This window comes from Danio rerio, chromosome 4 (assembly GCF_052040795.2).
Source record: "Danio rerio strain M-AB ecotype USA chromosome 4, GRCz13ab, whole genome shotgun sequence".
In the NCBI taxonomy this organism is placed as follows: Eukaryota; Metazoa; Chordata; class Actinopteri; order Cypriniformes; family Danionidae; genus Danio; species Danio rerio.
Genome location: NC_141024.2, coordinates 26,763,015 through 26,778,067, shown reverse-complemented (window position 1 = coordinate 26,778,067; position 15,053 = coordinate 26,763,015). Strand labels below are relative to the sequence as shown.

The 15,053-nt window shown below is 41.1% G+C and overlaps 1 long non-coding RNA gene across 1 annotated transcript in view; it reads right to left on the bottom strand.

The window, feature by feature from the left end:
- Nucleotides 1-324: 324 nt before the first annotated feature.
- The window catches only part of LOC148679954 (uncharacterized), a 113,241-nt gene continuing 98,512 nt past the window's right edge, over nucleotides 325-15,053 (bottom strand). Inside the window, exons 2-3 of the long non-coding RNA XR_015942442.1 lie at nucleotides 510-735; nucleotides 325-454 (exon numbers count right to left, since the gene is read on the bottom strand). This is a non-coding gene — a long non-coding RNA (uncharacterized LOC148679954). The remainder of the gene's footprint in view (nucleotides 455-509; nucleotides 736-15,053) is intronic.

Below are 15,053 nucleotides of genomic sequence, written 5' to 3'. Positions count from 1 at the left end.
CTCCTTCATTTTGTTAAAGCTAGATCAGGGGTTTTCAAAGTGTGAGTTTTCAAAGTCCCTCCCCTGGGGGGCGCCAGAGCATGTCAGGGGAGGCGCGGGAAGAAATATAATACAATAAAAATATAATTTTTAAGTTTAATTATTATATGTATTTTTATTATATTTAAACTTTTTAATTAAATAAAGCAAAAACAAATAATACGTCAAATATAAGAAAACCTTTTTTACCCAGAAGGCCATAGCTGTGAATTCGCTTCTGTTTGGCAAGCCCGCCAATACAGGTATATGCCTGCTAATACAATGGGTCGGATTCTGAGACCCCCGATTCAAAGCTGTAATGAAGTTCACAGCCCTTTGGCCGCCGGGAAGAAGGAGGCGGAGAACCGACGCAGTTTTAAAATGATTTATTAATAACAGTGACGGCAGCTCCTCACGGAGGCTCCATTGATAATGCCTTTTTAAAGTCACGGTGTGCGCGCTTAACTCTGGTTTTGGTTTGCCGTCTAAACCAAAACAAACGGACAGCAGCTCCTCACGGAGACTGCCGTCAAACTGAAAGCAAAAGTAAAATATGTCCGGCCCGGTCCTCTCTCGGCTTCCTCTGCCATTGTTCCTCTTTTTATGATCCAGAGCTCCTTCCGTGGGATCCGAGTCAGGTGCGCACCGCAGATCCACTTACGCGGTGGCCTCACTCCGTTCCCACGGCTCTCGGCCACGCCCCCTGCCCACAAAAGCCTTCAAGTTCAGGGCTTAAACCCAAAAGACGACGATATGATGATCAGTATTTGAGTTTAGGATTTACGTGGACAGGACCTGGGGCCTGTTTCAGTAAGGAGGTTCAAACAACTCAGAGTTTAAATTTGAACTCTGAGTTGATTTACCGAGAGATTAAAAACTCAGAGTTTTGGTTTCAGAACAGCTGATCTGAGTTGGGTCAATCAACTTCGAGTAGACCAACTCAGAGTTAAGCGCGCACACCGTGACTTTAAAAAGGCATTATCAATGGAGCGTAGACATTACGAGTGACTATGGCAATATCTTATAAAAGAGATCACCATTTCTTTCTCCAGCTGAACTTGATGTTCTCATGCAAAGTTATAGCAAATATGAGTGTGTGTGTATATATTTGAAAAGAAACAACCATCAGTGAAGAAGAGACAGTTAGCGTGGGAAAACAGCTGCTCAAGTTAATGCCTAATTTCACTTTTTAAGTATTTAAATATTTAAGTATAATAAAATAAGTAATGTAATTTGTGACGTTTATATTTTTTTTCTAAACTTTTTTATACATTTATTAGTTTTAAATGATTTAACAGTGCACTTGTGTGTCTGCCTTTTTTATTGATCAAGTGATAGAGGTTAATATAACATTTAGAAGGTAAGCAGTACTAAAAATATTTTTTAGAAAGAATAATAATCCCATTAATCTAGTTACAGTGCATGTCGAAGGTGAATTTAATTTAATTATTTATTAAAAAAGGATAAGCCATTCTAGTACAGTTCTTCTGTGTGTGACTAAAATGTAGGCAATAGCTATGTTTCCATCCAAATATATTACATAAATTTATGTGCAAAACTGGCATATTGCATAAAAGATGCGAATAAAATTCCATCCAACGAGTCAAAGAGAAAAAAATCGTCACTTACTGATTAAACTGGCACCAAATATCAACAGTAAAAACAGAATTTACTGTGGTAGAAGAAGCTGCGTCAATTAATTCTTTATTTAGCCTAATTAATGTACTTGCGCCTTGATGTCAGAAGACAATGCTGAAACACAATGAACACGTGGGGGCGTCTGAAGCCATGAGACGCGGAGACTCTTGACACGCACCAGACGTTCGGAGGTAATAATAATATACACTAATACTGAAACAGTTAAGGCATTTTAGAATGACTAAAACAATATTTAAGACATGTTACAGTGTGCTCAGCTTGCTGGTTTGTCCATTTACACACATTTTCATTATCATATGATCATGATCTTTTTTTTAATGTACATACTGTAATTTGTTTAGTAAAAGTGTTTCCATCGTAGTTTATGCGCACATTTTCTATCGAATAAAAGTTTATCCTACTCAGTTATGCGCGTTTTTTTATGCATATTTTAAAAAGTTATGTGCATCATGACATTTCTATCAATCGTTTTTATGCACGTATCCAAAATGAGCATAAAAATAGGTGTGTGGAAATGTAAGGCTAAGGCGAGAAATGCCGCTTCATCTTTAAAAAAGGGGAGGAGACAGACAGAAACTCTGAGTTTAGAGAATAAAACCTGCTTCTGACCAGGTTAGATTCACAGAGTAAGTTACCACAGTAACTGACTCTGAGTTAAAGTTACCTTTCTTTCAGATACAGGCTTGACTTACCCTGCTTTCTCGAGTTTAATAAACCTGCCATTTTGAAACGGAAAACCCAGAGTTTCTCTCATTTCAGGGTTAAAATACTCTGAGTTTTCAGTTAACCTCCTTTCTGAAACAGGCCCCAGCTGATGAACCACGACCTTTATGTGTGGTTTGTCAAAATATTTTGGCTAATGACAGCATGAGACCCGCTAAACTTCGACTGTTTTGACTGGGATGGACAGTTCTTGGATCTGTTCCATTCATATTGAACCATCATCCTAGTTTAAAAAACGTTATATTAAAATACTTGTTATTACTCTAAATAATTGCACTTTCATGCAAATGATGATAAAAGTGAGTTAACAGTCTGACATCTGTCTGTGTCTTTATATATATATATATATATATATATATATGTGTGTGTGTGTGTGTGTGTGTTTGGGAGGAGGGGGGATAAGTTGCCAGAGAGAGATAAGTTACAATGTACAATGGATAAGTTGTGTCAAAAGGGAGGCCCACTGTCTTAGACTTTAAAAAACCCTAAGCTAGATGTTTACAGTTTTTTACTATTGTTTTGCCACAAATGTCAGAACTCTGGTGTCAATTTTAAAAACTCTAGACACAAAATTCACAACCGTTGTCATGGAACAGAATCAAGGAGAGGTATTGCAGTTTAACACAAGTCTTTAATAAAGAGAACCAACCAAGACAGTCTGTCATTAAATCAAAAAACACAGAGCTGGTTCTTCACAAATGAAACTCAAAGGGGCCACCCACAGCGGGCTGGTCCTGTGCCCACCACTGCGATGCAGGAACTTCTGACCTCCTGGGGCCTGTTTCAGAAAGGAGGTTAACTGAAAACTCAGAGTATTTTAACCCTGAAATGAGAGAAACTCTGGGTTTTCCGTTTCAAAATGGCAGGTTTGTTAAACTCCAGAAATCAGGGTAAGTCAAGCCTGTTTCTGAAAGAGAGTTAACTTTAACTCAGAGTCAGTTACTGTGGTAACTTACTCTGTGAATCTAACCTGGTCAGAAGCAGGTTTTATTCTCTAAACTCAGAGTTTCTGTCGGTCTCCTTCCCTTTTTTTAAAGATGAAGCGGTATTTCTCGCCTTAGCCTTACGTTTCCACCCACCTATTTTAATGCTCATTTTGGATACGTGCATAAAAACGATTGAATGCACATAACTTTTTAAAATATGCATAAAAAACGCGCATAACTGAGTAGCATAAACCTTTATTCGATAGAAAATGTGCGCATAAACTACGATGGAAACACTTTTACTGAACAAATTACAGTATGTACATTAAAAAAAAGATCATGATCATATGATAATGAAAATGTGTGTAAATGAACAAACCAGCAGGCTGGGCACACTGTAACATGTCTTAATATTGTTTTAGTCATTCTAAAATGCCTTAACTGTTTCAGTATTAGTGTATATTAATTACCTCCGAACGTCTGGTGCGTGAGTCTCCGCGTCTCATGGCTTCAGACGCCCCCACGTGTTCATTGTGTTTCAGCATTGTCTTCTGACATCGAGGCGCAAGTACATTAATTAGGCTAAATAAAGAATCAATTGACGCAGCTTCTTCTACCACAGTAAATTCTGTTTTTACTGTTGATATTTGGTGCCAGTTTAATCAGGAAGTGACCATTTTTTTCTCTTTGACTCGTTGGATGGAATTTTATTCGCATCTTTTATGCAATATTCCAGTTTTGCACATAAATTTATGTAATATATTTGGATGGAAACATAGCTATTGCCTACATTTTAGTCACACACAGAAGAACTGTGCTAGAATGGCTTATGCTTTTTTAATAAATAATTAAATTGAATTCACCTTCGACATGCACTGTAACTAGATTAATGGGATTATTATTCTTTCTAAAAATTATTTTTAGTACTGCTTACCTTCTAAATGTTATATTAACCTCTATCACTTGATCAATAAAAAAGGCAGACACACAAGTGCACTGTTAAATCATTTAAAACTAATAAATGTATAAAAAAAAGTTTAGAAAAAAATATATAAACGTCACAAATTACATTACTTATTTTATTATACTTAAATATTTAAATACTTAAAAAGTTAAATTAGGCATTATCTTGAGCAGCTGTTTTCCCACGCTAACTGGTTGATGGCTGCTTCTTTTCAAATATATACACTCATATTTGCTATAACTTTGCATGAGAACATCAAGTTTAGCTGGAGAAAGAAATGGTGATCTCTTTTATAAGATATTGCCATAGTCACTCGTAATGTCTGCGCTCCACTGATAATGCCTTTTTATAGTCACGGTGCGCGCGCTTAACTCTGAGTTGGTCTACTCGAAGTTGATTGACCCAACTCAGATCAGCTGTTCTGAAACCGAAAACTCAGAGTTTTTAATCTCTCGGTAAATCAACTCAGAGTTCAAGTTTAAACTCAGAGTTGTTTGAACCTCCTTACTGAAACAGGCCCCTGGTGCTGATGGTCAGAGCACAGTCAACATATGAGCACACATCAGCAGGATGCAGCAAACCTGTACATTTAACATTAAACACGATCGGATAGTATCAGGACGAGACAAAGTGGATCTGATCTGGTAAGTGGAGTACAAAACGCAGGGAGAGTAACGCACAGAGCAACAATAATCTGACATCAAAGTGAGGAAAAAGGGAGATAGATATAGGAGTGTCAATAAGGGTAAAGAGAGAACAGGTGCCTGCTGATCAGGGCCTGCGCTGATTGCAAGAGCTAACAGCTGGTGGGAGAACGCAGAAGGAAAAAGGTTAACAATCAAACTAGATTCATGACAAACATTGATAAAATTGTACGTTTTTGCAAAACTCTTAACTTTTTTTTTTTAAATGCTTGGATACAAAACACACAAGTCAAAGACACTTTGTTTATTGAACTAAGATCAACTTTTTAATATAATATAATTAAACATTAATTTGATCCCATTTAAAAATGCAACTCAAACATTACATTTGAAATAAATGTGTATTCATTTACTTAACATGATGTTACTGTCAACTGATACAAGCACTCAAAATGATAAATAACTACTTCATTACTTTTGATTTTGTGGAAACTGATGTACAATATTACATGTTTAGTTGATGAAAGTTTCAAGATTAATCAAATAACATCAGTTATACATCATAACATCAGTTAGACTTCATCCTTATTCCATATTTATTGTTTTTTTGTTACATGTGCCACTTTTACAATGTTTATTTAGTTGACATTACTGTACTGTATGTAAGAAAGCCCAATCACAGCAGACCATCAGGCCTGGATTCACATTGACGGATGGTTCTTTCCAAGATTTTTGAATAATGAAACCACCACTGTGATATGGAGGATAACCTGTGACCATATCCACAAGATCAGACTGATGTAAACATACATCCCAAAATAGAAATCTGATTTATCAAAATATATGCAAATTACATATGTGGCATAATAGTTTATATGATTGTTTCATATATCAAATATATCCTACATGTCAAAATATTGCCATTTTTTACAAATATATTTACAAATATACTACCTATAATTTGTATAAGTGTCCATATGGCTGTATATAAACACACACACACACACACACACACACACACACACACACACAGTTGATAATAGTGATTTTTGCACTATTTTGACAAATTATTGACTAATATGACATTTTATATACAGTATGTGAAATCCAGATGTAATTTGCGTATGTTGACGTATGTCATGCCACATATCAGCTTTCTAAATGGGGATGTGCAGTGGGGAAAAAATTACAGTAAACCTACATGTACATTACTAGTTCAGTGTATGCACTGTCTGTACTGTTCCCTCTACACTTAATTATAAACCATAACGAAGCCTGTATCATATATTTTAAACATCAAAATTTAATGACTGTTAAAGATTGTTTATTGAAACGATGTGCATCTTGTGTGCTGGTGATCTTAGTATTCGTATGATATAAGAATTATGTGAACCAATGATTCGGTAAATGCAAGACTTCTTTAAGGAAATTAATGCAGCATGCAGAGTTTTGAACACTGGAGACTCTTTGTTAAAAGTAGTAAGTGTTTAGAGTTTTGTGTCTAGAGTTTTGAAAATTGACATCAGGGTTCAGAAATTTGTGGCGAAACAATTGAAAAAAAACTGTAATATATACGATTTTGTCATTGTACTACTAGGCTTGTGTTTTAATTATAATTTACCCTAAACTATGATCATAGTAAATGGGAAAAACTAAAGTCTTTTTAGGCTAGTTATTTAACACTTTTATTTTTTATCTTTATTTTATTATCTTCGATTGCCCTCAGGAGAGTACGATTGTTTGTGTAGTGCTTTACAAGCTTTACATCAAAATAGTAATATTACTTTAAATTCCATTAACATTTCACAATAATGCAGCTTTCTGTATTTTTGTGAATGCAGCCTTGATGAGCAAAAAAACTAATGATAATATTGATCGGAAAAGTTTGAACAGCATTGAAAGATTTATAAATAATAATAATTATTATTATTTTGTTATTATTATTATTATTATTATTAATATTACTATTATTACTATTATTGTACTAAACTTGGCTTACTGTTAAATTTTGGGATATCTCAGTTAAAATGCTCATGAGTGAACAGTCTTTTAGTCAAATTATTTTTACTTTTACGGAACTAGTTGCCTCTCGGGTATAAATACCACTTCTGCACCTATTGCTTAGGCAGTACAAACAATGAATCACATTTGGGCCACACAAGTTTTGAAGCAATTTGGGAAGTAAATGGAAGTAAAGGAATAGGTGAAAAAATGCTCTGGTTACTAAAGTAACCCTCGTTCCCCGAGGAGGGGAACGGAAATGCTATAAGTGAATTTAATCCACGTTCTTCGTTTCAGAAAGCCAATTATCTGAAAAAGTATATAACGGGCCAAAGAATGCAAAATGAGTTGGCAGCGTAAGCTTGCGCACCTGGGGCTTATTGCAATCAACTCCGCATATAAGCACAGGGAAAGCATGGCAAAAAAGAGTCTGACACTTACAGCTAAGGAACAATCATTATGGCTATGCTATATAGCATATATAACCGAGTTGTTTCCTCAATCACCAAGGGTTACCTAATACCCTTGAGGAAACCGGCTCCACTCGCAGATTGTAAAACCTTGCAAATGTATTAGGTATCGCCGATCCGCAGCTCTACAGATGTCTGTTTGAGAGGCGCTGCGTGCACGCACCCAAGAGGATGCGATGCTCCGAGTGCAGTGCGCACGCACCCCTGGGGGACACGGCTCACCCTGGCTCTGATAAGCGAGGGAGATGGCATCCACTATCCAGTAGGCCAACCTCTGTTCGATACAACACTTCCCTGCTGCCGACAGTTATAGCAGACGAAGAGCTGCTCAGAAGATCTAAGCTCTGAGTGCGGTCCAGATAAATTCGAAAAAAACGCGAACTGGACAAAGTAAAGAGAGGGCTGGGTCTGCCTCCTCCGGGGACAGCGCTTGCAGGCTTACTACATGGTCTTTAGATGGTGTGGTAGGAACCTTGGCACATATCCCGGCTGTGGTCTCAGGAAACGTGATAGTCAGCCAGCCCGAATTACAGGAACGAGTCACTGACTGAAAAATGCCTCCAGGTCCCCGACCCTCTTAATCGATATCAACGCGACCAGCAGAGCTGTCTTCAGGGACAGAAATCTTAAAGTTACTGAGTCGAGGTTCGAAGGGATCTGACGCAGGCTCGTAAGAACGAGGGCGAGATCCCAAGAGGGCATGAGAGGGGGGCGGGTTGGATTAATTCGCCTAGTGCCTCTGAGGAACAGGATGATGAGGTTATGCCTTCCCACATTGCTGCCAGCCACCGTGTCATAAGAGCGGAGATGGCAGCCACGTAGCCTTGAGTGTGGAGGGCGACAACCTGCTCTCCAGCTTCTCTTGGAGTAAAGAAAGCACAACGCTGATCTGGCAATTTTCGGGGGTCTTCTCTGCGAGAGATGCACCATTCAATCAATAGACTACACTTCAGGGCATAGGCACACTCGAGGAGGGGGCTCTAGCCCGAGTGACAGTATTAACCACTGCAATTGGTAGTCTTACTCGCGTCTAAGGACCACAAGTGGAGGTTCCAAAGATCGGGGTGAGGGTGCCAGATGGTGCCCTGTCCCTGAGAGAGTAGGTCCTCTCTCAAAGGGATCTGCCAGGAGAGGGTCGTCGCGAGGAGTAAGAGCTCTGACATCTAGGTCCGGTTGGGCCAGAAGGGCGCAACCAGCAAAACCTGTTCCTCGTCCTCCCTGACCTTGCACAGTAACTGCGCGAGCAGGCTTACTGGGGGAAACGCATATTTGCACATGCCCCGAGGCCAGCTGTGGGCCAGTGCATCCGTGCCAATTGAGCCCTCGGTCAGGGAATAGGGAAGGGAATTAGGGTCAGGGAATTACCTGGAATGTGAATAACACGCAGCCGCAGATGACTCCAGAGGAGCAGACGGCAGGCGAGCAGAGACATGCGTCGAGAGCGAATACCCCCCATGTGGTTCATATACGCCACCGCAGCCGTGGTGTCCGTCCTGACCAGCATGTGCTGCCGCTCCAGCACCGGAAAAAAACGGTGGAGAGCGAGGAACACTGCCAACAGCTCCAGACGATTGATATGCCAATGCAACAGGGTTCCTTTCTACAGGCCCGCAGCTGCATGCCGGCAGCACACAGCCCCCCAGCCCGTGCTGGAAGCATCTGTTGAAACAACAACATGACTGGACGCCTGTACTAGAGGCACTCCGGCCTGTAAGAACGAGGGGTCGTTCCATGGGCTGAGGGCGCGGCGACACAGCGCAGTAACAGTGACTCGGTGTGTGCCTGCGTGCCATGCGCGTCTGGGGACTCGATCGTGAAGCCAGTGCTTTAGTGGTCTCATATGGAGTAATCCAAGCGGCGTGACAGCAGCTGCGGATGCCATATGCCCTAGGAGCCTCTGAAATAATTTCAGTGGGACCTCTATTTTGCTGTCAATCTCTCTTCAGCATTAGCTCAGCGTGCTCTCCGGAGTGGCGCGCTGTCATTGTGACCGAGTCCAGCTCCAGCCCGAGAAAAGAGATCCTCTGCACGGGGGCGAGTTTGTTCTTTTCTCGGTTGACCTGAAGCCCCAACAGGTGGAGGTGCTGGAGCACCTTGTCTCTGTGCAGAATCAATTGCTCCAGAGAGTTGGTTAAAATCAGCCTGTCATCGAGATAATTGAGTATGCGGATACCCGCGAGCTGAAGGGGCACTAAGGCACCCTCCGCGAGCTAGGTGAAGACCCACGGAGACAGAGAGATCCCTGAAGGGGAGGACTTTGTATTGCCAAGCTCTACCTTCGAACGCAAACCACAGAAACTGACGGTGGCGAGGAAGAATGGAAACATGGAAATACTCGTCCTTCAGGTCTATTGCTGCAAACCAATCCCGAGGACGAATGCACCGGAGGATCCCCTTCTGTGTGAGCATTCCGAACAGACAGCGGTTCAAAACGTGCAGATCTAGGATTGGCCGTGACCCATCGCTCTTTTTAGGCACAATGAAGTATGGGCTGTAAAACCCGCTCTCCATCTCGACTGGAGGTACCGGCTCGATTGCATCCTTTGCCAGGAGGACAGCAATCTTCTCTCGCAAGACAGGGGCGGACAGGGGGCTGACCCTGGTGAAATACACACCCGTGAACTTGGGGGGCCGTTTCACAAACTAAATTGCATAGCCGAGTCTGATTGTGCATATGAGCCACCACAAAGGGCTGGCCCGCGCTAACCAGGCAGGCAGAGCTCTCGCTAATGGACTCATCGCTACAATCGCTGTTGTACCTGCAGTGGGGCAGCGCGGAGTGGGTGTGCTGATCTGGGAAGCCCGAGGGTCCTGCGGTAGAGCTGGAGGCGAGAGATTTGCTCTCACTTAGCACCCAAACTCCGGAGGGGAGGCTCAAGGGGTGGTAAAAAGGAGACCGTCCTTCCAGCGCTCGTGAGCAACTGGCGAAATGCGCCGAACCTGCGAGCTAGAAAGCATATCGTCCCAGACTGGCAGATTTCAGGCTGTCACATCCAGGGAAGTGAAAAAGTGCTCTTTCATTGATGTTTTCATGGTAGTGAAAAGTGCTTCTAGGAAATGGGGCCTGCCCCTCCAGCGGGAAAAGAGCAAATTCCCTCTTCTCTGTAAAACCTGTCACAGGTACTCTTCGCGGTCCTTTACTGGACTTAACGGCGCACTGAGCAGGGGGGCTGCCTGCTTTCGAGGTCCTCAACATGCCTGCTTCGCCGGAGGCGTGTGCGGGGGCGGGGAAGCTCTTGTAGTCAGGTGCCTTTTGCAAGGAGCAGCAGATATGGATGGCTCGGCGGGCGGAGTGGGGTTACGGTCCTGCCGATAGATGATATTACCCATCGCATAAGACTGCTCTCTAATCGCCTTGAATTCCTGGGTGAATTCACAGACGGTGTCGCTGAACAGGCCAGCTTGGGATATGGGGGAGTCAAGAAAGCGGACTTTGTCGACTTCGCGCATATCAGCCAAGTTTAACCAGAGTTAATCACCAGATCCACTAATGTGGACATTGTCCTACCCAACGCACAAGCAGTGGATTTAGTGGTCCAAAGAGCAAAGTCTGTTGCGGTGCGTAACAAGCTTATGTAACAAGCCTGGGTTGGACCCACCCTCATGCAGCTCGGGCAGCGCCTGCGCTTGGTAGAGCTGGTAGGTGGCCATAGCGTGGAAGGCAGTAGCAGCCTGGCCCACAGCCTTGTAAGCTCTGGCTCCGAGGGAGGCAGATAACCTACAAGCGGGAGACAAGGCGGGAGACGAGGTGGACCCTGACAAGAAGAGGCGCCAAGCGGACAAAGATTGACCACAAACGCGCACTCGACCCGAGGAATCGTCACATACCCCCTGGCCGCTCCACCAACAAGAGTGGTGAGGGCGGAGGAACACGCAGCACGGGCAGAGAAAGGTGCTCTCCAAGACTGCGTGAGCCTACTGTGCACCTCTGGGAAGAAGGGGAGGATAGGCTTCGAAGGCTTAGCCCTCTGGTCCTCTGCATAGCACCCATCTAGTCGGTCTGGGGATAAACCATCTCCAACCCCATGGCCGAAACAGCCAAGCTGGGGTGGTTCGCCTTTTTGCAAGGGCTAGCCGCAATCTTAACTGCGCAACAGTCATGGCATCGCAAGGAACAGCACCGCATTAACATGCTGGAACCCCAGACTTGCAACGCAGTGCTCATGCCCATCATCCGGGGACAGGAAACCACCGCATCCAGAAAAGCACGGTCAAAGCACCATCCTGAAAAATTTGCAACTTTATACGCACCGCTCTGGAGGACCGGACCCAAAGAACGCCAGGCAAGAAAGAACCCCAGCTCGACCGTCTGCCGCTTTGTGTACACACTCTGGACCGGGAGACTGCTCTCGTTTGCTCAAAATTCTGGATATCAGCAGGAGGAACCATCTTCGACTCTCTCAGAAGGCTGTAACAGTCTCTGAAGCGAAAAGGATAGTGCGGCCTTGCTTTCCCTGTGCTTATATGCGGAGTTGATTGCAATAAGCCACAGGTGCGCAAACTTACGCTGCCAACTCATTTGGCATTCTGTGGCCCGTTATATACTCTTTCAGACGATAGGCTTTCTGAAACAAAATCCCCATACGTGGATTAAATCCACTTATAGCATTGAAGTTCCCCATCCGAAGGGGAACTTAGTGAGCCTTCAGGAGTGAGTTGGAGAGTGGCAGTAACAAAACCTAAAAAGGACAATGTAAAATCAGTTAATTTTTTTACACTATATAAATGTTGCACACTGAAAATGACTTTACAGTAAATATTGTAAGCATACATAATTCTACTGTTCAAAACATTATTGATTCTTCACACAAACTGAGATGTTTTTTAATATATTTTGCTTTAGTGTGCCAGTTAGAAATATCCGTTAACATTGACTTTTTAAATGGTTTGTAATAGTCCAGTGAGATTTTTTACCCTTGTGATGGCTCCAGTATTTGTATAAACATAGGACAGGTCATATAGATGAATGGATAGATAGATTTTCATATGCACAGCCACAGTGATTCTGAAATCATTTGGTCTCAGCCTCAGACATCATGCCAAGCAACTTATGATGCAAAAGGCACACTTCTCTGGAAACAGTTTTGAAGATAATCAGTCGTCCTCTTATTGGTTTAAATTTACAGGATTTCTGTGAGTTGACAGCCCACCTAGAAACAAGTCTGTGCATATAAAATAGCTGCAATGTTTATATTGATGACAGTCCTCATTAATTAACATATAACTTTCTGATACATTTAGTGATTTACTGCCTGCATACTTGTCTGTTATTGTGAGAATCACTTTGTGATGATATGCATTTATTAATTTGATTTAAATGCTGGATAATTAAAAGTATCCAATATTCACTGCATAAAAGCTCATGATATCGACAAACTTGGAGGTATACTTGTATAAATCTATCTATACATATATATAATTATTAAAAAAAAAACTCTAATGGCAGTGTAAATTTTCAAATATTCTGTCATTATGGTCATAAAGATAAGAGAACGAGCATTCAAAGCAGTAACTGTTTTTTTATTTGTGGATACTCACAAAAACAACAAAACTGTGAAATGAAATGCACAGTTTGAAATACAAAATGAAAATGCTTAATCAAAATAATGAATGAATCTGACAACAAAGTCTACATGTCCAACAGATTTCCTATATGTTTTGTAGGGCTGTAACGATACACCAAACCCACGATTCGGTTCGTATCACGATTTTTGACCCACGATTCGGTTCGTATCACGATTTTTTTTTTTTTTTTCGTGTGGGCTGGGAAAAAAAGATTTTTAAAACTATTTTTTATTAAATAACATTTGAAAAATCTTTATAAACTAAACATCAAAGAACAATATTTAACTATGCAAATTATTAACAATATAAATAGCCATATATAAAATAAATAAATAGCCAAAGCTATCACTTCTGTTTTCTTTGTAACAAAATACTGTTGAAAAACCAAACAGAACTAAACTCCATTGTGTAGATGGTTCAAGCATGTTGAAAATTATTTTTCAATCAAGTTCTTTTACATAGAAAAAGTAAATTAAATAGCTACTAGGGATGCTCATTTCGTTAATTTTGCTAACCGACAACCACCGCTCATTAAATCGGTTATTAACGGTTAACTGGTCAGATTACTATTAATTTTATATTAAACAAATTGACGTATCTTATTTGTGTCTGACACATTAAATATTGCATTTTAAAATACTGATTTATTTTTATATGTTAGAATATTATTAGCGGAACAGAACAACAGAGCATTTCCACGCACCTGCAGTGTTTAGCACAGAAGAGCAGAATAATCTAAATAAAATGAATAAAATAAATAGGACTGCCCTAAATTATTTTCACTTAAATAATTAATTTATATTACAAAACGAAAATACTGACTGATTCTTTTTAATAACCGGCAAAGGCTTTTTTTCCAATCATATGTTTTTTTCTTCCATCAAATAAAATAGCAGACTTCCTCAAATTGCTCGCTTCACGGAAAATATGCATTTATTTAATGCCCCACTTTTATTATTATAATCACAAAACCTTTTACATTTTAATAGAAATCATTATTTTAAAGATTATGTCCTGATATAGCCTATGGTTTCCTCTCTCTCCCTCGCGGTTCAAGTGCGCGCGCTGCGTGATGAAAAGACAACGCGCGCATATGTAGACTTTTTGTAAACAGTTTTGTTGTTTAAATATGATATTGCATTAATCTGCGTACATGCTTTATAAGCTGTAAAATAAAAAGTAAAGCCTATTTGTTGCGTTTATTACGCAGATCCAGGTCAACATAAGTGCTGGTTAAGCATCAACAGGTCTGTATCAAACAGCAATATTCTTCTTCCATTTTGCTTCTTTAGCAAATGTGTCTGTAGGCACGGGTTACACATTATGGTCCCGCAAATTAAGTATGCCTTGCAGTTAAACAAGGGGCGAAAACGAGGCGCACCTCACCGCCTTTATGTTGACAAGGAAAAAAGAAGAGGTGCGGTCCTCTTATGAAACGACGGAATCAGCTGGGTATCGATTGTGCAAATGTGTTGCTGTCTGTGTTGTTACAATAGTAATATTTAATACTATTGTGATATTCAAGATTTGTATATTCATACAGCTCTGGATAACTTAAAACAGCGATTAGACCTTCAGAGCGGCGTTAATGAGTCCTGAAGTAAAGCGAAACGGCTATAAACTCCAGCAAGATAGAGTGATTGTATGCAGAGCCATATACCTTTATGTCTAAATAAAGTTTAACTATAGAAACTGTGTTCATCTTAACTGAAAGCTTCGTCCTGTTTCCTGACCTCACGCATCGCGCACATGTCAGCAAAGGTTCAAACAGAAATCGCACAGCACGGTTACAGAAAAGTTTGCGCTGTTACCTGACATCTGGTGAACGCCCTTCCCTCTCTGCGCAGCCACATTAACAGTGTGAGCAAATCATCGTATATGCGCTGAAAATCCGGCCGCTTTGACAGCATTGGCAATGTTTCTGGCGTTGTCGGTTGTCAAGCGGGGTTAAGTTGGTTTTGTTTTTGATATTCCTGACACATTCAGACGGTCCCTTACTAATAGCTCCGTGCGAGATCTCCCGGCTAAATATTGCGAGGGCTTAAACGGAGCAGTGCTTGTAATGTCGAACGAAAAAAAGTGT